This window comes from Rhinatrema bivittatum, chromosome 2 (genome assembly GCF_901001135.1).
Source record: "Rhinatrema bivittatum chromosome 2, aRhiBiv1.1, whole genome shotgun sequence".
NCBI classification, from domain to species: Eukaryota; Metazoa; Chordata; class Amphibia; order Gymnophiona; family Rhinatrematidae; genus Rhinatrema; species Rhinatrema bivittatum.
The window spans coordinates 513,157,648-513,179,916 of NC_042616.1; the positions used below are offsets into that span (position 1 = coordinate 513,157,648).

The 22,269-nt window shown below is 44.2% G+C and overlaps 1 protein-coding gene across 19 annotated transcripts in view; it reads right to left on the bottom strand.

The window, feature by feature from the left end:
* The window catches only part of LOC115085116, a 76,037-nt gene that overhangs the window by 36,253 nt on the left and 17,515 nt on the right, over positions 1-22,269 (bottom strand). For 13 of the 19 annotated variants that reach the window (XR_003854733.1, XR_003854734.1, XR_003854735.1 and 10 more), the window contains 2 exons: positions 5,195-5,304; positions 95-270 (listed from right to left, as the gene is read on the bottom strand). The gene's annotated coding sequence lies outside the window, so the exon portion shown is untranslated. Of the gene's footprint in view, positions 1-93; positions 271-4,944; positions 5,020-5,194; positions 5,305-14,350; positions 14,389-18,524; positions 18,840-20,021; positions 20,429-22,269 lie in introns of those variants that run through there. The other 6 variants (XR_003854724.1, XR_003854723.1, XR_003854722.1 and 3 more) reach the window with 6 other exon arrangements.

Below are 22,269 nucleotides of genomic sequence, written 5' to 3' on the forward strand. Positions count from 1 at the left end.
GGCTGGGGCACAAAGCCACACGGATTCTGGCCTTTTCTAATGTAGATAAACTTTATCTGCACTAGAACATCAACCCACTAGAATGACTGCTTACCTTTGCAGTACACTTCCCATTCCCTGGGCTTTGAGTCAGCATGGATTTACCGGAGTTGCCTCTCCTGGAGACATAGGGGCATTCCTGAACCCAGCTGGGCCTACATTCTTATTCTCCCCAGCTGGTCTTGTCCTCTCTCCTGACCCGCAGGGTCCTGCCTACACAGCTCTCTTCCTCTGTGGGATTTAAGATGGGAAAAATAAGCATAGGTAATACCAGGGTAAATGACTGTTCATGTTCACAACAACAGAGGCAGGAGCTGGCATAAGAGTGGTACAAGAGGAGGCTGCACAATAAGGCCCATGGCATGCTGGGGTGATGATTCTGCAAGAAGCCTACAGAAAATTAGTCCAGAATGCTGTGAGCCTAATTCTGGTCACGCTGACCTTTTCCTGCCAGCAGTGTGCTGTCTTGCTCCTATCAACAGAGAAAATTAAGAGAAAGTGAAAAAGTGAGTGCATGTCTTTGTATATGTGTGCATTGCATGTTTGTGTACGAGTGAAAGCCCTGGAATGGAGAGAAAGTTTATATGTTTGAGCATGTGCTGATCTTAGCAGGTGTTAACAGTTACCGGTACTCTTGCCTAGCAATTAGTGTGAGCAGCCATTCAGTGCCTAGGCTGATTGGTCAGTGAGATTTTAGGAGATCAGAAACCCTCTAGCATGATGACATGCTAAGTTTTAATACTAATGAGGACCGGCATAAGCTCATTATAGACCCCATACTCTTTATCTCCTGGCTTCCAGCACACAAACATACATACACAAAAAGACAGCACATAGAAACATACAAACATAGAAATGACGGCAGAAAAAGACCAATTAGCCCATCCAGTCTGCCCAGCAAGCTCCCACACTTATTTTCCCATACTTATCTGTTTCACCGACCACCAAGTTCAGGGTCCTTGTTGGTAACTGTTTGATTCAAATTTCCTGCCACCCATTGATGCAGAAAGTAATGTTGGAGTTGCATCAAAAGTGGGCATAAGGCTTAATGGTTAAGGGTAATAACTGCCGCATCAAGCAAGTTACCATGATGCTTGTTTACCCAGACTGCACAGATCAATGCCTTGTTGGATGTTGTCTGAATGTAAATCCTCTTTTCCACATTTCTCCCTGCCGTTGAAGCAGAGAGCAACGCTGTATATGCATTCAAAGTGAAGTATCAGGCTTAATTGGTTTAGGGTAGTAACCGCCGCAATAAGCAAGCTACCCCCATGCTTATTTGTTTACCCAGACTGTGTAGTTCAGTCCTTGTTGGTTGTTGTCTGTTGTCTGAATGCAAATCCTCTTTTCCACATTTCGCCTTGCCGTTGAAGCAGAGAGCAATGTTGGAGTTGCATTAACCATGTGAAGGCTTATTGAGTAAGGGTAGTAATCACCAGGTAGTATCCTCCATTCCAGCAAGCCACCCCCATGGCTTTTCTCTTCATTCCCATCCTCTAGCCTTTATGGATTCACAGTGTTTATCCCATGCCCCTTTGAAATCCTTCACAGTTTAGTCTTCACCATGTCCTCCAGGCATTCACCATTTCCTCCAGGCATCCACAACCCTCTCCATGCAGAAATACTTCCTGATATTGGTTCTGAGTCTTCCTCCCTGGAGTTTCAAATTGTGACCCCTGTTCTACTGATTTTTTTCCAACGGAAAATGTTTGTTGTTGTCCATGGAACATTAAAATCTTCCAAGTATCTGAAGGTCTGTATCATATCACCCCTACTCCTCCTCTCCTTCAGGGTATATGTTAAGAATGGGGGTTTTTAGTGTGCCCTTGGGCCTCAGCCCAGGCCCAGACCTTCAGGGCCGAGCCGAGGGTTGACGGTGGCTCTGCATGACTGAACACAGTCTTACCCTCTGCCAGCCCTGCAAGCTCCCAAGGCCAACATCCAAGGATGTTGGAAGTTGAATGGTCCTCCGACCATTCCAAGCCCTTTCGGACCTGCTGCGAATAGCATGGAGCAGCAGGCCTGGCCTGAGGTTGAGGGCAGACGGAGGCCTTGACATGAAGACAGGACTATGGTCGATGCGGCGGCATCGCAGACAAGACACTTGACAACAGCAGGGTTGATGCATCGACATCACGGACGAGGAACTTGACATCCAAACAAGCACACATAAGGCATGGGCATTGGCATTGTCTCTCAGGGCGCTCTACTCAGGCCACCCGCGGGACTGAGTCGCAGACCACCCTGTCCTACTGCGCGCCCTACACAGCCCTTGCAGGCTGGTCACGGACCACAAGGAGAGCGGAACAGCGCAGGGAAGATCCAGGCAAGAAGGAACTCCAATGACGGAGTCGGTGTCATCCGAAGCTTCCCCCAAGGCTGGCAGGAATGGAGGCTCAGGAGCACAGGGACACTTCCCACCTGCAAGCCACCTCATTCTCGGGCATACACCATCCGAGAGCACTGGCTTACAGGAACAGAAGGCTCGAGAGCACCAGACGAAGACGCAGGGAAGAACATCCTGGCAGGCGGACACATCAGGATAAGGAGGATCATGGCGGAACATCAGGACATGGTCAGGGACCTCAGGCAAACATCAAGACACCAAGACATGGTATAAAAGCAGACGAGACAAGGAGCTCCACAAAGAACAGACAGACTTACAAGGCTCTGGCAGGCAGGAGCATCCAGAGGGAAGACACCACGATGCAAGGCCAAGACAGAATGAAGTTGAAGTCCTTTTATAGGGCTGCAGACCGGCGACTCCCTGGGAGGAGTTTGGCAGGCCCACACCTAGCTGGCCCTATAACTACGGAGAAGTGCTGCGGGCCGGCCCCTAGGGAAGGGCGTGGCTCAAACCAGGAAGTCCATGCAAACACAAGCAGCCTCAGGCAGGCCCCATGGACATCGAGGCCTCCCAGGCCCTGGAGCAAATCCTGGGACAGTTTGCAGGCGAGGCCCTGGCTTCGAGCGGCCTCCAGGAAGAGGTAAGGAGCCTCCCGTAGCCCAGCTACAGGAGGGTTCATAACAGTATACATATTTAGGTTCTTCAATCTCTCCTCATAAGTCATTTTATGATGACCATCCACCTTTTTGGTCGCCCTTCTCTGGACCGCCTCTATCCTGTCTCTGTCCCTTTGGAGATATGGTCGCCAGAACTGAACACAGTACTCCAGGTGAGGCCTCACCAAGGCCCTGTACAAGGGGATCATCACTTCCTTTCTCTTACTAGATATTCCTCTCTCTATGTAGCCCAGCATTCTTCTGGCTTTAGCTATCGCCTTGTCACATTGTTTCGCCGACTTCAGATCATTAAACACTATCACCCCCAAGGTCTCTCTCTTGCTCCTTGCACATCAGCCCTTCACCCCCCATCAAAAACAGTTCTTTCGGATTTCCACACCCCATATGCATGACTTTGTACTTCTTGGCATTGAATCTCAGCTGCCATATCTTTGACCACTCTTCCAGCTTCCTTAAATCCTGTCTCATTCTCTCCACTCCTTCCGGGCGTGTCCACTCTGTTGCAGATCTTAGTATCATCCACAAAAAGACAAACCTTACCTTCTATCCCATCTGCAATGTCGCTCACAAAGATATTGAACAGGACTGGTCCCAACACCGATCCTTGCGGCACTCCGCTTAACACCGCTCTCTCTTCAGAGTAAATTCCATTTACCATCACACATTGTTCTCTGTCCATCAACAGTTTGCAATCCAGGCCACCACCTCGGCACTCACTCCTAAGCTTCTCATATGCATTACACAATACATACACAAAAAATTTTGTTTTGGGACCTCCCAAATTGAAACCCCATAATATCCACAGAAGCACAAATCTTAATAGCAAGAGGTTCTAGCACCAGATTGAAAAGTAGAGGGAATAGGGGGCAACCCTATCTGGTGCCCCTCTGAATATCAAATAGAGCAGATTGCCAACCATTCGTCAAAACTCTGACTTTAGGATTTGAGTACAAAACAGCAATAATATCAGTGTATTAAGATGGAAAGTTAAATGCTTTAACACAGTGAGCATATATTTCCAAGAATCCTATTGGAAGCCTTGTCTGCATCTAAAGAGAGAAGCAGACAAAGAATGTTGTGTCTTTTTGTCAAATGAATAATAGTAAACAATTGCCACATGAAATTGATCAAGTTCCTATCCTGAATCAAGTTTGATTTTTGTCTATAAGAGAAGGCATAATCCAACCTAAGATGAAGAACCTGCATAAGAATTTTAACATCCGCATTAATAAACAAGCTAGGTCTGTACATGCTACAATCTAAGAGGATCTTTCCCTTTCTTATAAATTAGTATGATTATAACCGCCAATAAGAGATTAGTATAGGCTCCCCATCTCTCAGAAATTGGAATAGTTTATGCAAAAGGAGTGTTTATTCCTTAAAAAAAAAATAATTTGTAAAAACTGAAGTCCATCTGGGCCAGGACTCTTCCCTGACGCCAAGGACCTTATAGCTTGGTTGTTTATAGTAGCCTATGATATCAAATGAGAGATTTATTGATACTACTTTGGTAACTGTTTCATATTAATGTGTATTACTGTAATTTTTTTGATACTGTATGTTTTATGTTTTTATTTTGTAAACCACCCTGATTTGTTATAGAAGATATTAAATACTTGTAAATAAAGAAATAAAATGTGCACACATAAACACAAAAACATAGAAACAAATATACAACACATTCACAGATACAAAGAAACATAAAACACAATATACACAAACATTCAATCATGCAAACACAAACACACAAAACTCACATGTACAAACACATACAATTCACATAATCATACACAACACAAACATACACACGAAGGATAGGTAATTCTGATATATGCATAGATATTTATTGAGCTACCATTCTTTTATAGGTTGAAGGGATACCTGATAAAGAAGAGATATACTTTTTTGGTCAGCCTCAGCTTTATGATCCTTTCCTTTTGCATGGCTTATTCTCTACTGAAACACAAGTTACACAAATTTTCTAGTGAGCTGTTGCCTCTTGGTTATAAAACCACAAGTTCAAGTCTAAGGATAAATTGTTTGCTATCTGTCTCCTCTACTTGCCTACTCTTACTGTAGCTATGATCTGACATTTCATTACTGAAGGACAGTTGAGTAAATCGTTGCTTACCTCACCCACTGCCAGTATTTCTCTTCTGCCTGCTTGGAATACAGAATTTCTGGGAAGTTTATCTGATTTTCTTTCTTTCTGAGAGTTACATAGTACCCATCTGATCTCATCTGTACCCGGAGCAAAGACAAAAAGTTATCTATCAGAATTACAGTACATATTTCCTTTCTACTGCATAGTGTACTACTACTGAGGCACATTGCACATCTGAAAACTATTAAAACAAAAGTATTGGTTAATCTTATTCCAAGTATTTGCTCTTTATTTGTTTTTTAGAATAAAAGGCATGCAAGTTTCATTATGGCCACACCTGTTTTTTTTAAGTGTGCTCTTCATTTGCTCCTGCTACATTGATCTTTTACACAGCAGCACCCAGTTTACTTAGATTTATAAGGGTTGGGATGGCTAAATAGGAAGAGCTTTCAAATAATTTAATCACTAATATCTTCTTGGAGATAAAACAAGGAGTTGTGTGAACATTTCATGATACTCAATTTCTTTTTTTTGCTATCACATGGAGAAAGAGAAACATTCATGAATTTTGTGTCACATAATATCTTATAACTAAAATGTTGGAAGGAAAGTAAAATCAGGTTGAATTTATATTGTGGAATTTATGTTTTTTAATGACTTACAGTTTTCTGTTTTTAAAATAAGGATATTGTACAAGGTATTATTAAATAAAGTATGGGCAGTGGAGTGAATTTTGGAATAAATATGCTGTGAAACCACATATGGGGTCAATAGCCTAACTACAGAACGCCATATTGCCAAAGGAGTGTTTATTGAAAATACTAATGTACATTGTTATTCCATACAGGATAACAATGTATGTTACCCGGTGTTTCCAATAAAAATACATGAAAAATACATATTTGCAGACATCAAAATGTGCTGTGACATCACTGAGATGTCAACCTCTCTTTCTCTTCTTTAGAGAGAAATGACTTGCTTGGCATGTGGCTGTATTTCACATTATGGGGCCGAATCAATAAATCTGTGTGAAAATGGGCGCTCAGTGTTCAGCACCCGCTTTCCTAACGCGCGCCCGGCCACCTCAGCTGGGTGCGCAATCAAATATTTAAATGAGGGGTCACGCTAAAAGAGAAGGCTCTAGGGACAAATGTGCACCCCTAGCGCCTCCATAGCAGCAGGCGCAAAGGAAAGGTGGCTGTCAGCGGGTTAGGAAAATGGACACTTGTTAATTTAGTGTCCCTTTTCCTAAACTGACCGCCAGTACACACTTTAAAAAAAAATCTTTTTTTAAACATTCTGGTGCTTTTCTGTATAGTTTTTGGGCTGCTCAGAAATTAACACCTGCTCTGGGCAGGCGTTAATTTTTGAGAGTAAAAATGTGTGTGTTGGGCGCCATCAACATGCATTTGCTTTGCGGGGGGTGGGGGTGGGGTTTGACACGTGTTTGGATGCGCTAATCCCTTTTTAGAAAAGGGGTTGTGGATGCGCATCCAAAATCCACAGATTAAATAGTGTGCTCGGCTGAGCACATTGTATTGCATCGGTCCTTATATGATCAGAGGCCTAAAGGCACTGAGCAACTGCAGGGCAGCCTTAAAAATGATTGATGATACCACAATGTGTTCCGATCTCCCTGAGATTAGATTGAATGAAACTGGCTTGTTTTTCTTTAGGAAATGAAGGTAATTCCCTCCCCGCCCCCAAACAGGGATTCTTTGTAAGCAGAGTTCACTGGGTGCTCTACTATCTGTGGCAGAAATTTCAGTGATTTTGATGAATGGCTCAGGTGTTATTGGGTAGGGGAGCACAGACAAGCAGATACGATGATCTTATAAGATCAGTAGTTTCCCCCATGGAAACTAGGCTAATAAAATAAGTAAAAAAGGAAAGCATGAATGATTTATCTTGTTTTCACTGAGAGCTCTTAGATCAAAATTATTTTATTGGTACTATGGCTTTAAGAAGGCAAATGTGGGAAAAGAAAGATGATTAATCTCCTCCTCATGAAATGCTTTCTGGAAGAGGGAATTATAAGAGAGAAAAACGAAGAAACAGCACAATTTTCATCAAATAACTAACTCTCTCTCCTAAGAAAGGGAGAGCCGCTAATTTGTCTGATGTGCCTCAACTCATAAATGCATACCCACAGTTACTATTACTACTACGTTTGGTTTATATAGCGCTAACAGATGCACGCAGTGTTGTACAGGTACACGTTAGAAACACTCCCTACTCCTTAGAGCCTCTACAATCTAGGCAACACACACAGGTAAGACCAATAGGAAGTTTGTGAGACTGGAAAATTGGGCATCCAAATGGCAGATGAAATTTAATGTGGATAAGTGCAAGGTGATGCATATAGGGAAAAATAACCCATGCTATAATTACACAATGTTGGGTTCCATATTAGGTGCTACAACCCAAGAAAGAGATCTAGGTGTCATAGTGGATAACACATTGAAATCGTCGGTACAGTGTGCTGCGGCAGTCAAAAAAGCAAACAGAATGTTGGGAATTATTAGAAAGGGAATGGTGAATAAAACGGAAAATATCATAATGCCTCTGTATCGCTCCATGGTGAGACCGCACCTTGAATACTGTGTACAGTTCTGGTCGCCGCATCTCAAAAAAGATATAATTGTGATGGAGAAGGTACAGAGAAGGGCTACCAAAATGATAAGGGGAATGGAACAACTCCCCTATGAGGAAAGACTAAAGAGGTTAGGACTTTTCAGCTTGGAGAAGAGACGACTGAGGGGGGATATGATAGAGGTGTTTAAAATCATGAGAGGTCTAGAACGGGTAGATGTGAATCTGTTATTTACTCTTTCAGATAATAGAAAGACTAGGGGGCACTCCATGAAGTTAGCATGGGGCACATTTAAAACTAATCGGAGAAAGTTCTTTTTTACTCAACGCACAATTAAACTCTGGAATTTGTTGCCAGAGGATGTGGTTCATGCAGTTAGTATAGCTGTGTTTAAAAAAGGATTGGATAAGTTCTTGGAGGAGAAGTCCATTACCTGCTATTAAGTTCACTTAGGGGCGGATTTTCAGAGCCCTGCTCGCGTAAATCCGACCAAAACCGGGCGGATTTAGGTGAGCAGGACCCTGCGCGCCGGTATGCCTACATTCAAAGAGGCCTACCGGCGCGCGCAGACCCCTGGACTCGCGTAAGTCCCGGGGTTTTCGGAGGGGGGCGTGTTGGGGGCGTGTCGGGGGCGGGCCCGGTCGTCGCGGCGTTTCGGGGGCGTGTCGGCAGCGTTTTGGGGGCGGGTATGGGGGCGTGGCTACGGCCCGGGGCGGTCCGGGGGCGTGGCCGTGCCCTCCGTACCCGCCCCCAGGTCGCGTCCCGGCACGCAGCAGGCCCGCTGGCGCGCGGGGATTTACTTCTCCCTCCGGGAGGCATAAATCCCCGGAGAAAGGTAAGGGGGGGGGGTGTAGACAGGGCCGGGCGGGTGGGTTAGGAGAGGAAGGGAGGGGATGGTGAGGGGAGGGCGTTAGAGGATTCCCTCCGAGGCCGCTCCGATTTCGGAGCGGCCTGGGAGGGAACGGGGGTAGGCTGCGCGGCTCGGCGCACGCCGGCTATACAAAATCAATAGCCTTGCGCGCGCCGATCCAGGTTTTTAGCAGATATGCGCGGCTCCGCGCGTATCTACTAAAATCCAGCGTACTTTTGCTTGAGTCTGATGCGCAAGCAAAAGTAGGCCAAATCGCGCTGTTTAAAAATCTACCCCTTAGAGAATAGCCACTGCCATTAGCAATGGTAACATGGAATAGACTTAATTTTTGGGTACTTGCCAGGTTCTTATGGCCTGGATTGGCCACTGTTGGAAACAGGATGCTGGGCTTGATGGACCCTTGGTCTGACCCAGTATGGCATTTTCTTATGTTCTTAAGTTTCATGATATTTAGAGCCGGGGTTTAAGATTTCAAAGTAGCCTCAACAAGTAAGAAAATAATTGTAGAGCAATTTCTGAGAGCCATTTTTTCTAAAACAAAACAAAACAAAACAACCCCCCCCCCCAAAAAACAAACCAAACCCACAGATAATTGTAAAACATGTTGGTTTAAGTCTAGTCCCACCATTATCCCTGGCCAGAGCCATTCTTGGTGAGGGGGTGCACACCCTGGAGTGGGGTGGGAGCCTTGTTCTGCTGTGGTAGCCCTGCCTTTGCCATCTAACATCACTTACTGTGCCTTAGGATTGCCAGTTGGGCCGGCGTTGCTGCAAAACCTACACAGAGATATCTTTACTGAACCACAAGGAACAGTGCCCTCTATCCTGCTTTTCAAAATCAGCAAGTGGAGGGGGTGGGGGGAGAGTGGGTACTGTGGCTGAATTGCCCTAGGTCCTGTACTCTCTATGTAACCCCACCCCGGTGTGCCTTTCCTGCATGGGTGGCGCCATAAAATAATTTGTAAACTCTCTGGGGCAGGAACCCTGGCTAGCTCTTTTCTGTGCCCCTTTCCCCAGGGGGAAAGGGGCAAAGAAAAAGGGGTGGCTGACTTCCTCTGGGTTACCCCGGGAGAGGGGTCACTTCTCTTCCTATGTGCTGCGTGCCCAAATAAAGACGCTGGACACACTGGGTCAGTGTCCAAACTTAAATTTACTGAATTAGGCAGTTGCAGGTGGCACAAAAAATATGGTTCCAACACCACAGTCTTTTCTCAATTACAACTTTTGCCTCTACTTGGGCAGGAATCGTTCACAGGGCAAGGGATCCTACCACTCTCATGGGTTAAATGAAATGGAAGTCCCGATGGGCAGGGCAACCTTTAAGCTGGGCAGGATAAGCCCTTCCACTGATGGCCAAAATCCTGTCCTTGCACAGAGAGTAATCTCTTGTCTCTCCCCAGAGGCTGAAGACTCCAGATTGGTGTCCTCTAATCTCTTTAAGGTTCTTGTACTCATAGGGGTATAGTTTTAAAAAATATGCTCGCACACGCACATGGACGTGCGATTTTATAACATGCGCCCGCTGTTGCACACATGATATAAAATCGGGGGAGGCACGAGCAAGGGGGGGTCAAATTTGGCAATATTCACGTGGTGACGCATCGCGGCCTTCCCCAGTTCCCTCCCAGTCTGCTCCAATTAAGGAGCGGACTTGGAGGGAACCTTTCTACCCCCTACCCTAACCTCCCTTCCCCTTCCCCTCTCCTCCCCACCCTCTAAAGCGCTTTTTTTTTTTTTTAAATCTTTTAATCAGAAAGTTACTTCAGGGCCCGACCTGAAGTAAATTGCGCGCACCGGCAGCTGGCCGGCGCGCGAGGCTCCGGGACATCGAGGAATGGCGCTGTCCCGGCCCGCACCTCTCCGCCCCTCGGCCTGCCCTTTCACAGAGGCCTGGCTCTTGTGCACGTAATGGGGGTTAAGCGCATGGCTGAGCTTCTTATAAAATGTGCGCAGCGTGTGCAAGGCCCAGCTGCGCACGTAACCCCTGTTTTTTACGTGCGGGGGGTGGGTGTTTAAAATCCGGCCGATAGCAGTTTCTTCCTCGCTTTGGATTTATCCCAGTCTCTGACTCTCATTGGAACCCCAATGGGAGGGATCGCTGGAAACAGGTTTTCTTACCCTGATCCACTGCAGGTAGGAAGGGCAGCCAAAAATCTTCCTCCTGGATGGTTTAACTTAATGTCCCTTTTTCCTTAACTGAATATAACACAAGAATTATTACTCACAATGGGTTACCACATCTGTCCCTGGGCATCCTGAACACAGAGTTCCCCATGCCCTGAATCCAAGAAAGACTCAGGTGTCCAGTGAGGCTCCTACCACGAAAAGTGGTAGGAGCCTCACTGGAGGAGTATCCAAACCAGTTATGGAGTAGACTGACAGGACCTCCTGATCCAGGTCAGGATTCCCAGGCTGGGCTAGCCTATTCCCTCTGACTGGGCCTGAAAAGTACAAAAAAGGTAATTTCTTCACTACCTCCTGACTCTACAAAACTTATAAGGGACTTCCTCCAGACTTTCAGGAGATAGCTGTTATAAAGCCTCCTAGAGGATCGCCTTTGCCTCAAAGTGAGGGACTGGAATTTGAATGGGTCCTTCCCCTATCTACTAACCTACTCTAGCTAATACTTCCCTGGGCATACTGGTAACCAAAGAATGGCTCTTGGTTATACCTAGGTCAGCCTTGTCCCCAGGAAACAGTTCCAGTCCGGAACTAATGTGGCATGGATTATGGAAGAGCTTTTGTGAATAAGACATTTTTGGTCCCAGTACACAGGAATTCCAATTGTAGGAACTAATTTATGAGGAGAACATCCACTGATTTTTGGTGAATTGAGAAATTCTGTTGGATACAAAGGTTGAAGAGTCTCCGTTCTATTTTTTCTTTTCTTTATTCTTTTTTTTTTAAGTTTGGCCTAGATCCATAAGTTTAAGGGAAAACTTTATTTTGGTTTCTACCTGTTATGGAGATGTAGCTATCTTGAAAAATGTGGTTCTGTAAGTTGAAAGGTTCAGGAGATGATGTGTACACAGTGAATACAAAAAAATACATTTTATACAATAAAGTTCTAAAAAAAGATTTTTAGGTGAGACTTCAATTTGGCCAGACAAGGAGAATAATGCATCAACTGGAGTGGGGTGATAGGGGAAGGCTATTCATTTCTACTTCCTAGCACTTGACATTGTTATATGATCAAGATATCACTGAACAGGTTGTGTTTAACCCCCACAAAAAAAAAAAAGAACAAGTGTTAAAGTAGCTGATGGCTTTAAATATTGTGAGTACTACAGGGTTAGTTCTTATTTATTTATTTTAATGTTAACATCTGCCTATATTGGACAAGTCATGTCTTTTATTAGGGACAGTGTAGAGAGACTGGAGGGAAACAAACATGTCTGTTTGCAGATGATATAGAAATCTGTTAACAGTGTAGACCCTTTCAGAGGAGTGATAAATAATGAGAGATGACTTAAAAAAAACCCAGAAGAATACTCAAGGGTCTTAAAGATATGCCTTAGTAAGAAATAAGTATAACATTATGCAATTGGAGTGCAAAAATCCATTACTTCTTACCAGTTATGCAGGCAAGAACTGAAAACCGATAAACAGGAAAATGACTTAGCAGTGATCATCTTGGATGACCAGTGGATTGTCAATTAATGTAATTAAGCAGCAGGGAAAGCTTGGATGTATGCTTGGATGTACAAAGAGGCATGAGCAGCAGGAAAAAGGGGGCAATATTGCTCTTGTATTGGCTACTGAGACCTCTTTTTGAGCAATTTGTTCTATTCTGGAGGCCAAACGTGTGAAGACATTGAAAGGATGGAAGAAATTCAGAGAAGGGCAGCCTTCCAAAACGGTGCAAGGCATGCAACATAAGCTCTACACAGAGAAGCTCAAGAATGCAGAATGTACTCTCTGGATTGAAGAAAGAGAGAGGGGAATATGACAAATATTCCCATATTTAGCAGGCTTCAAACAAGTTCAAAAAGGCAGCATTTAAATTCAAAGACATGAAGTTGGAGGGTGAGTGGCTCAGAGGAAGTATGAGGAAATACTTCTCTTTACTAAATAGGTAGTATTGGTAGGTGGGTTCTAAACCCCTCCTTGATTACTTGATTCTGTTGCAAATGTGGGTCTAGCACCTTGGGCTAGACCCACATTTGCAACATTTGCAAATGTGGGTCTAGCACCTTGGGCCTGGTCATAGTGGACCAGGCCCAAGGTGCGTTCCTCTCACTGAACGCGGAAGACTACCCCCTCTATGGCTCACAAAGTCCCCTTGTACTGGCTGGCTTTTTCCAACAAGAACAAAGCTACTGGCACCCTTCACTTCACTCGAACTCAAGTGCTGGGAATGAGTTCAGTTGAAGCACTGAGTGGCACTTCCATTTTGACAATTTATTGTAAAGTGCAAAAACTTTGGTTTTCCAGAACAAGTTACAAGCCACACAGTGCACAAAGGGTACATTTTCAACAAACAGCAGTGCATTATAGTAGCAAATAAAACTCCTCTCCTTTATTATTAATTATATATTTTTAAAGAATTATTTAGGTCACTGGATCCCAATCTGGGATCTGTGAGACCATCCCAGGAGTCCTACAGAAGGGATGCAAGAAAGTTTAACTAGGGAGAAATGAGTGGGCTGCTGCTTCCTGTGATTAGCTGAGCTGCTGCCACATTCCAGGAGAGTGAAAATGGGGCCTAGTATGGCCCCCTAAAACTTCCCCCAACATTGCTGCAGACCAGGAGGAGGAGGGACAGAGAGGGGCCATTCATACCCACGAGGAGCCTCAAACCACACTGCCGCATGTTTAGTGGAGGTGGGGAAGAGAAGGACGGATTGTAAACCCCACTGCTGCACTCCATGAGAATGTCGAGAAGAGAGGGACCGACTGTGACTTTCAGAACCTTTGCAGCCTCTGCTGCACACTGAAGAAAGCAGAGGAAAGCTGGGTTATCACAGTGGTGAGATACATTTTCCAATACTGCCACATGCTCAGCCACTGGCCAGACGGATGGCATTATCATAGAGACCAATCAGGAGCATGTTACAGTAATTAAGGCCACTAAAGATTAGAGATTGCAAAATTGTGTGAAAGTCGTCTGAGTATAAGAGGAGTTTCAGCATGTGGAGTTTGAAAACTGAATTTTTTACAATATGGGAAAATTGATGTGACATGGATAAACTTGAGTCCAATATGACGCCTAGGTTGCGTGCTTTCGACATTATTGGGATCAAAGTACTGTCTAAGTCAAGTTGTGTCAGGGGACTACAAGAGGCGTGTGGAATTGAAGATAGGTGAATAATTTCAGTCTTTGCAGTATTAAGTTTCAGTCAATTATGTGAGAGCCAGCTATTTATAGTTTTGATGTATAGGCAGACAGTGGATAGAGTACTGGGCCAAGAATAAGGAATGAAAACATGAATATCATTGGTGTAGATTTTAAATTGGATACCTAAGTTGTTTAATAGGCAGCATAATGGTAACAGGTAAATATTGAAGAGAGTGGCAGAAAGGGCAGAACCTTGTGGCACACCTGAGGAGATAGTGTACCAGTCAGAAGAGTTGGGACCAATATTTATTTTATGTGTACAGTTCGTTAAAAATGACTGAAACCATTTAAATACAGTATTTGATATAGCAATGGATTGAAGCCTTGATAGTAGTATTGAATGATCTAAAGTGTCGAATGCAGCAGAAATATCCAACATTACCAGGATGTAATCTGTACTGGTAACAAAGCCTCTGAATACTGTAACAAAAAAGAACAGAAGTAAAGTTTTGGTATTATGTCCTTTTCTAAACCCATGTTGATTTTAATAATAGACTTCTATTCTTCACAGTTAAGTCATTGACTAGACACAAGACTATAGCTGAGAAATGTTCTAAAGCCCCTTTTAGTTGTGAAGAATTTGCCAAATACTTCAAGGATAAAACATTTGTTAGATCAGTTTCCACCAATTATAGATTCCATAATTAGGAATCACAAATGTGATTCAACATAGGAGCATTTTTCTGACATTTTGACCTGTGAAGTCCAACATGTCATCTCCAAGCTTAATACAATGTATTGTAAATTAAATTCTATTTCAACTGGGATGTTAAAATTGGTTAGGGAAGTCGTTTCTCCATTTCTCTCTAATTTGGTGAACTTGTCACTATCAGAAGGTGTCCTTCCATGTGATATTAAAAAGGCAATTGTTAAACTAATCTTAAAAAAACAAAATCTAGATCCAGACTTACTAAATAGATATTTCTAATTTGTCTTTTTTATCCAAATTCAGAGTCATTTGTTCTTGTTCAACTCACTGATTATCTAGAGGATTCCAACAGTCTCTATCCAAATTAATATGGTTTTAGAAGAAACAGCAGTACAAAAACTTTCTTGCTTTCCGTTTTTGATTCCATCTGGTGAGGTTTTGACAGTGGCCAAGACTATTTTTTTATTTTACTTGATATCTCTGTCGCCTTTGACACCATAAATCATGATATATTGATTGGTCGACTGAAAGAGTTTGGCATCTCAGGCAACGTCCTTAAATGGTTCGTATCTTTTCTGAGTGATAGATCATTTCAGGTCTATGACAGAGAAAACTCTTCCACATGGAGAAATATCAAGACTAGCGTTCCACAAGGGTCAACAGTGTCTGAAATGCTGTTCAATATTTATCTTATCCCCCTATATAAATTGCTCGCTGGCTTAGGCCTAAATATTTTCATCTGTGCTAATGATATCCAGTTTTTCATTCCAATAAAAAATTCAATAGCTGATACATTAAACTATCTCGAAATCTATATAGGTGCAATTAATTAATGGATGCTTTATAATTATTTATCATTAAACATCTCAAAAACAGAGATTATGATGCTATCCTGGACAGAAAATTTACTAGAGAACACAAAATTTGATTTTGGTAAACATACCATACCTATAGTAAAAGCAGTCCGTGACCTTGGAGTCATGATAGAAACTAATCTTTCAATGAAGTCACATATTAAACATATTACTCATACAAGATATATGAAGCTCCAATGCTAAGACATCTGAAACCTTTGTTGTGCAGTGAAGACTTCAGGACAGTTCTGCAGTCTTTGCTTTTTACTGGGATAGATTACTGTAACTCCCTAGTGCTTGGTGTTCCTTCATCTACTTTACGTTCCCTTCAATTGTTGCTAAACTCTTCGGCCAGGCTACTTTCTGGTAAAAAAAAAATATGATCATATCACCCCTGTCCTTGCTGCACTTCACTGGCTGCCTATAAGGTCTAGAATTAATTACAAGATATTAGTCCTAATACATAAACTGATAAATATTATCAATACCCCTTTGATAGGAGCAGCATTGCATATTTAAACTCCTTCCAGAACACTGCAACCACAAAATAAGGGTTTGTTGGCGCTTCCAACAATTAGACAGGCACACATTGGTAAGATGAGAGACAGAGCCCTCTCAATCGCCAACCTGGCCTTGTGGAATACCTTGCTAGAATATCTCAGAATACAGGGGGGGATATAAAAATCTTTAAAAAAAAGTAGAAAGACCCGGCTGTATGTTGAGAAATTTGCAACTAACAGTATAACTTCACAGTAAAGAAAGGCTGATCAAGTAATATTACTGTATATGTTTTTATTTTGTACATTATGAAATGTTTCTTTTCTTCTGCATTGATTTTATATGTTTTTAATGTAGACACAACTATGTTAATGTGTATGGTATTCTGTAAACTGCTGCGATGTAATGAGTAGAGTGGTATATAAGAGATTTGTTTAAAATAAATAAATAGACAAGTACAAAATATTATCTTGAAAACAGTTTATCTTTGATGTGACTAACACTTCTCTCCAAAAGATTACAAGCTGATACTTCCAGTAAGTAGGATCTTCATTTCTTTAGACCCTATGATCCTTCTAGGCCCGTAGCTGTTCTGGATAGTTGAGCCCAGGAACAGGGTCTATGCTAGCTTTTTTGCTGCCCTGTGCAAAAGGGTACTGTGCTGCCCTCCCTCCGATTCATTCAGTGCCTGTCCTGGACCCATCAAATAAAGCCCATCTCCGTCCTGCAATCCATATTTTTAAAAACTGACACTCCCCAGAACCCATGGATAGATAAGGGTATTAGGTACCTTAGGCAAACCTTAACAGCCTTGCACACGTCACCTCCCCCCCCCACACACACTCACTCATACTTCCACACCCTTTACAGGCACACACAATTAAATTATGTATTTATAATATAACACATTTAACATGAAAAAGAACAGTTTTCTGAGGCAAAAATATCAGTTAAAACATGCATATTATATTTACATGCACTCCTGTGGTGCCAACCAGAAAACTCTGCAAAAAGGACACTTGGAATTCTTATGGAATTAGACTTTTTGTTATGCATGCTGGGTGTGGGCTTGGCTCTCAGAAAGCCATGAACAAACAGAATTACCATTACAATTTAGTAAACCTCCCATATGAAAACAACCCTAACAATCTTATCTATGAAAAGGTAACACTACACATATTACACCAGGCCCTAAAACACCAATAAAACCAGGCTGCTTTAGATCCCTACACAGAAATTACATGCCAGCAAAATACCTCACCTTGGTCACATATACAGAGCACAGAGAGACCCTGACCAAATGCAGAATAAAGAGATCAGAAAGTATCAATAGAAACGTGCTGAGAAGAATTGAACTGGAAACCACAACAAGCCAGTCTCTATATGTAGACCAACAATGAAAAAACAGAAACATTATCATTTTTCATAAAACATTAACCCCTAGATTCATGGAAATGCATTGATAACGCTCACAATAAGAAAAACAGGTGTGTTTAGGGAAATTTTAGAATTCCTATTTTTTGTACCATGCAGAAGAGGGAGAGACAGAGACAGAGACTATCTATGAGGCCTGCCTAGTAGGCAAGTATTTATATCTCTATAGGAGGGCCCCCTATTCGGTCAACGTGAGATGTTGGTGGTGGTTTAGGGTGTAGGGGCCAGTTTCTCATGTAGAGTGAGACGTACGAACAGCAAGTACACCTCGGGAAAGATTTGACGTTATTTGTGATATTTCTTCTCATTTTCCTAAATCCCAACCAAACTCCTCTATGATCCCACCCCTTCCAAAAATTTGCATTTGCATCATGTGTTACTGTTATTATCGCATGTGTTATGGGTTTAATGCATGCATTAATGCATGAGTTAATGCCATAACGCATTTTGATGAATGACCCTGTAAATAATTAAATCAAAAAATATAAAACATAATTCATAATATTAAAATCATATCCATAAAAAGAATATTTCAAACCAGTTAATGAATAGAAAATCGAAAAGTTTCTAAACACCAATAACATATTTCAAAACATCTGATGAATAAAAAAATCCAATAATTAAAAAATATTCTATTCCCCCCCCCCCCAAAAAAAAATTAACATTTCAAAAGTGCAGAAACATCAAATTACACCCAATAACTAAAACTAATAAGGATTAAAAAAATCTCCTGCTCTCCATACCTGGAATTTGCTTTTCAATCACCCTGAGATTGTCGTGGATTGGGGGAGGTAGGGCAACACAAATTTTATCTTCTCTCCTACACACATGTATAATAATACATTCATTCTCTCACACACTCCCTCTTTCAAATATACAACAATTTCCCTCTCCCTCACCCTTAGAGATACATTATATGTGTGTGTGTGCATACTGTGATAGCTTATGTGACATATGGGCTCTCACAGGCCCACAACATAAACAAACACAGACGCTCTCACACAGTCACATTCACAGGCACACAGGCTCTCACACAGACACACATACACCTAGGATCTCACAGACACACACAGGCTCTCTCACACACACACACACACACACAAGCTCACACAAATACACACATGGACTCCTGTTGTCAACGAGCTGTGGTGGGATAAGCTCTACCATGGCTCCGCAGGCTTCCTGGTATCTTCGATCCATGATAATTCACTAGTTGGGGGGGCAGCAAAGGAGTGGGGCTGCACAGTTTCTCTCTTCTTCCTCTCCCTCCCAGGAATTTATTATCCTAATTAATAATCTCTATCACATCCAAGGCAGTCCCAGTACTACCGGATGCATGGCCTTTTCCAATACTAGAAATGAGATGGATTCAGAGTGTAAAGCTCTAGTGCGCAGGCCAATGGCCTGTGTAGTCAATAAAACTTCTCCAGGAAGTGGTTCTCCATGGATAGAGGACAATAGCAGTAGCTTAGCTATTGGTGTGGTAGGAATCCGCAGATGTTCAACTAAGCGCTTCAAAACAAAATTATCTCCGGCACCGGAGTCAATGAGAGCGAGAGTCTGAAATTCAAGGCCTCAGCAGAGTAGGGATACTGGTAATGATAATGGAGGAGTAGGAGAGGTGAGGCCCAGGAGAAGTCCTCCTGCAGATCCTAGGCCCGTCAGTTTCCCGGACAAATGGGACAGGTTTGGACTGTGAGGCCCAATTGGCCACAATACATGCATAACCCCATGCGTTTGCGAAAACGTCTCTCCTTGGAAGTTAAATGGCTTCAGCCTAGTTGCATAGGCTCTTCCTCTTCTAAGGATGCAGACAGTAAGCTGGGGACAATAGGCACAGGTTTAGGACGGTTATCCCCCACCGTAGACTTTCGTGGACTCTTAGCCTCCTGAGTTCGGTCTCGGATGCGGCGGTCAATTCTCCCAGCCAGTTCCATCAGGGACTCAAGGGTATCAGGCAAATCACGAGCCACTAATTCGCCCTTTAAGTGAGAGTTGAGGCCCTCCATGAATATGGCACATAGGTATCCAGTGTCCCAATGAAGATTGGATGCTAAAGTTTTGAATTCGATTGCAAAGTCTGTAAGCGGCTTGTTACCTTGCTGGAGATTGAGCAAAGCAGGTCCAGCGACAGTCTGGCGAGCCGGGTCATCAAAGACAGACTTGAAAAGTTTTAGAAATCCTGCTAGGTCATTCAGGATAGGCTCTTCACATTCCCATAACTATGAAGCCCAAGCCAAGGTTTGTCCTTCTAGAAACGATAAGATGTAGGTGGTCTTGGAAGCTTCAGTGGGAAAGAGAGTAGGCTGTAATGAAAAATGCAAGCTGCTTTGATTAACAAACCCTCTACACATCTTGGCTTCCCCGTAAAGCGGGTAGGTGTGGATAAGGGTACAGTGGTCTTGAGGGTCACCACTGGAGACAGCAATTCTTTAACAGGAGTTGTTGAAGAATTCAGTTGAGCATGTAACTGATTGAAGGCAGTAGCTAGGTTCTCCAAAGACTTTTGTTGTTCCATAATCCGCTGGGCTAGGCCAGGAATGGCCTGCAGGGCCGCGAGCTGAGCCGAGTCCATGGAGTTAGCAATCTGTTGTGTTTGTGGCATTGTGTGGCCCCTAAGTCGCAGTGGAGATGACTCCTCCCACGGGGAGGGGCCCCGTGGGGAACCACAGCGATAGGCTAACCTCAGAGAGCAGACACTTATAGGTAGAAAGCTTTCATTGTGCTGCTGTAGATAGATGGTATGAGGCAGGAAGGAAAGGCACTGAAGTCCGCAAGGTGCCAATACGTTCAGACAGTCTCAGATGTAGAAGTCTCACCCAGATGTTCAAGATAGGTGTGAACCTGCAGTGTGGGCTAGGCCGAGCCTGGTGGGTGGAGTTGGAGCACTGGATCGTAGAGATACTCCCAGGAGCGTAGTGCGGCGTCTTCCTGGCAATGATGATGGTGGGACCGAAGGTCCATGGTGCAGGATACACAGACTGGTAGGCCCTCGAGGAACGAGTACCTGATAGTCCAGAAGATCCTGAAATAAATAGAGAGAGAGTGAGACCCCCGAGGAGCGGTTGTCTCAGTTAGTAGAAACCGTGAAGGGTGGTTGGAAGCGAGAGAACCCCGAGGAGCGGGTGCCTAGAGCTTCATAAGGAGCGAGATCCCCGGAGTGTAGCGAGGCGTCTAAGCGTGCAGATTAGAGTGGTCAGAGTAGCTAAACCGAAGTCCTTGCTAACTCAATGGTGGTAGCGTAGTGGAGGCTTTAAATTCCCAGAGGTATCGACGTCATGCGGTGGGGACGCCCCCGAGGTTCCCGCCATGACGTGTATTTGAGCGTAGGCAACGTGCGCGCGTGCCCTAAGAGGCCACGGGAAGGACCATGGTGGACTGGGACGCCCATGCAGAGTTGGAGACGCCGAGGGTTTCGGCACCGGAGGCAGCCATCTTGCCCAAGGAGGAGGAAAAGGAGAGAAAAGAGGTAAGGCAGAGCGGTTGCAGCTGTCTGCGACCAACGGTTGCAACAAAATCAAGTAGTTATTGGAAGGGAACATCTGAATGAATGCATGGGATGGGAGAAAGTAAGTGAGACACCGAAAAGTCCAAAAGAAGGAAGTATATTATTTTTTTCCATTAAAAAGAAAAAAAACAACAACTCTGCCCACTTCTTTTACCAGCCCTAGTTGCTGCTCTGCATCCTAGACAGGAGGAACTGGAGCCAAAAGCAGCCTAGGGGGACAGTAAAAGCACCGTGATCGCTGTCCCCACACATTGGCTCCCCTTCTCCCAGGGGTGTTTCCTGCTCGAATGGAAATGTTTGCCAGGAAGAGAAGTGAAGGGGCTGGGGCAGCTGCGGAGTCAGGGAGTGCTGCCGTCAGAAAACGAGCTAGAAAAAGGGGGCAAGAAGGGCGACTGCGAATCTTGAGGGTGAGAGGGGAAAGAGGGAAAAGAAGTCTGGCAGGGTAAGAGCCAAAAAGTGTTGGGGGAGGTTGAAATGAGGAAGATGTATGTACTCATCCTGTTAGCACAATTCCCCCCCCCTCCGCATATACTGAAGGTGAACCTGCGGAGAAGGGGGTGACTGGGAGGGTGAGAGCAAGGAATGGGGACTCGATGCAGGAAAAGTCAGAAGGGAGAGGCGTACTGAAGTCTCTTCCCCCCCCCCCCCCAGCTCCGGGACCTCCTCCTCCTCCTCTTGTTAGTATCCCTGTCAAGCCTTCTATTTAAACAGACTGTATAGGGAAAATAAAAAGCGAAAGAAAAAAAGAAACCACAACGGCGACGAAGACTCCAGAAAACAAACAAACACACACAAAAAAAAAAAAAAGGCAGAAAGGGCTTTGCTCTAGTCTATCCGCAGCCTAAGCCTGCCCTCACGGGGGCGAACTTGATCACCTGCAGCTGAGACCGAGACCCGGCTGTCAAGTAGGAAGTGCAGCGGCGGCGGCCGCGCGCGTGCTTGCTGTCACTGTGTTAGCGAGGGTCCGCGTTTGTGCGCCCGGGCTCCCGCCGCCGCCGCTGACTGATGGGCAGCGCCTGCCGCTGCTCGGAGCGTTCGCGCTTCTCTGCGGTGCCGACTGCTTGCTGACGAGGGAGGCTCTGGGCCGGCAGCCGCACGGACGCAGCCCGCAGGAGGAGGGGGGGAGGGGAGGGGGGGGGGACCCAGACTTGCATCTCACGGTAAGTTGGCGTGCCTGCTTTTACTGAACGGTGCGTGGAAGGGGGATGAAGGGAATCGTGTATTTATGTCTGAAAAGAATGAGGAACAGGAAGGGTAAATTAAAACAAAAACAAAAACAAAAACCCAACTGAAACAAAACCAAACCAAGGCTGCTCAGCTTTCCTTTAGAACCAGCGTATGGCATCCTATGCTATTTA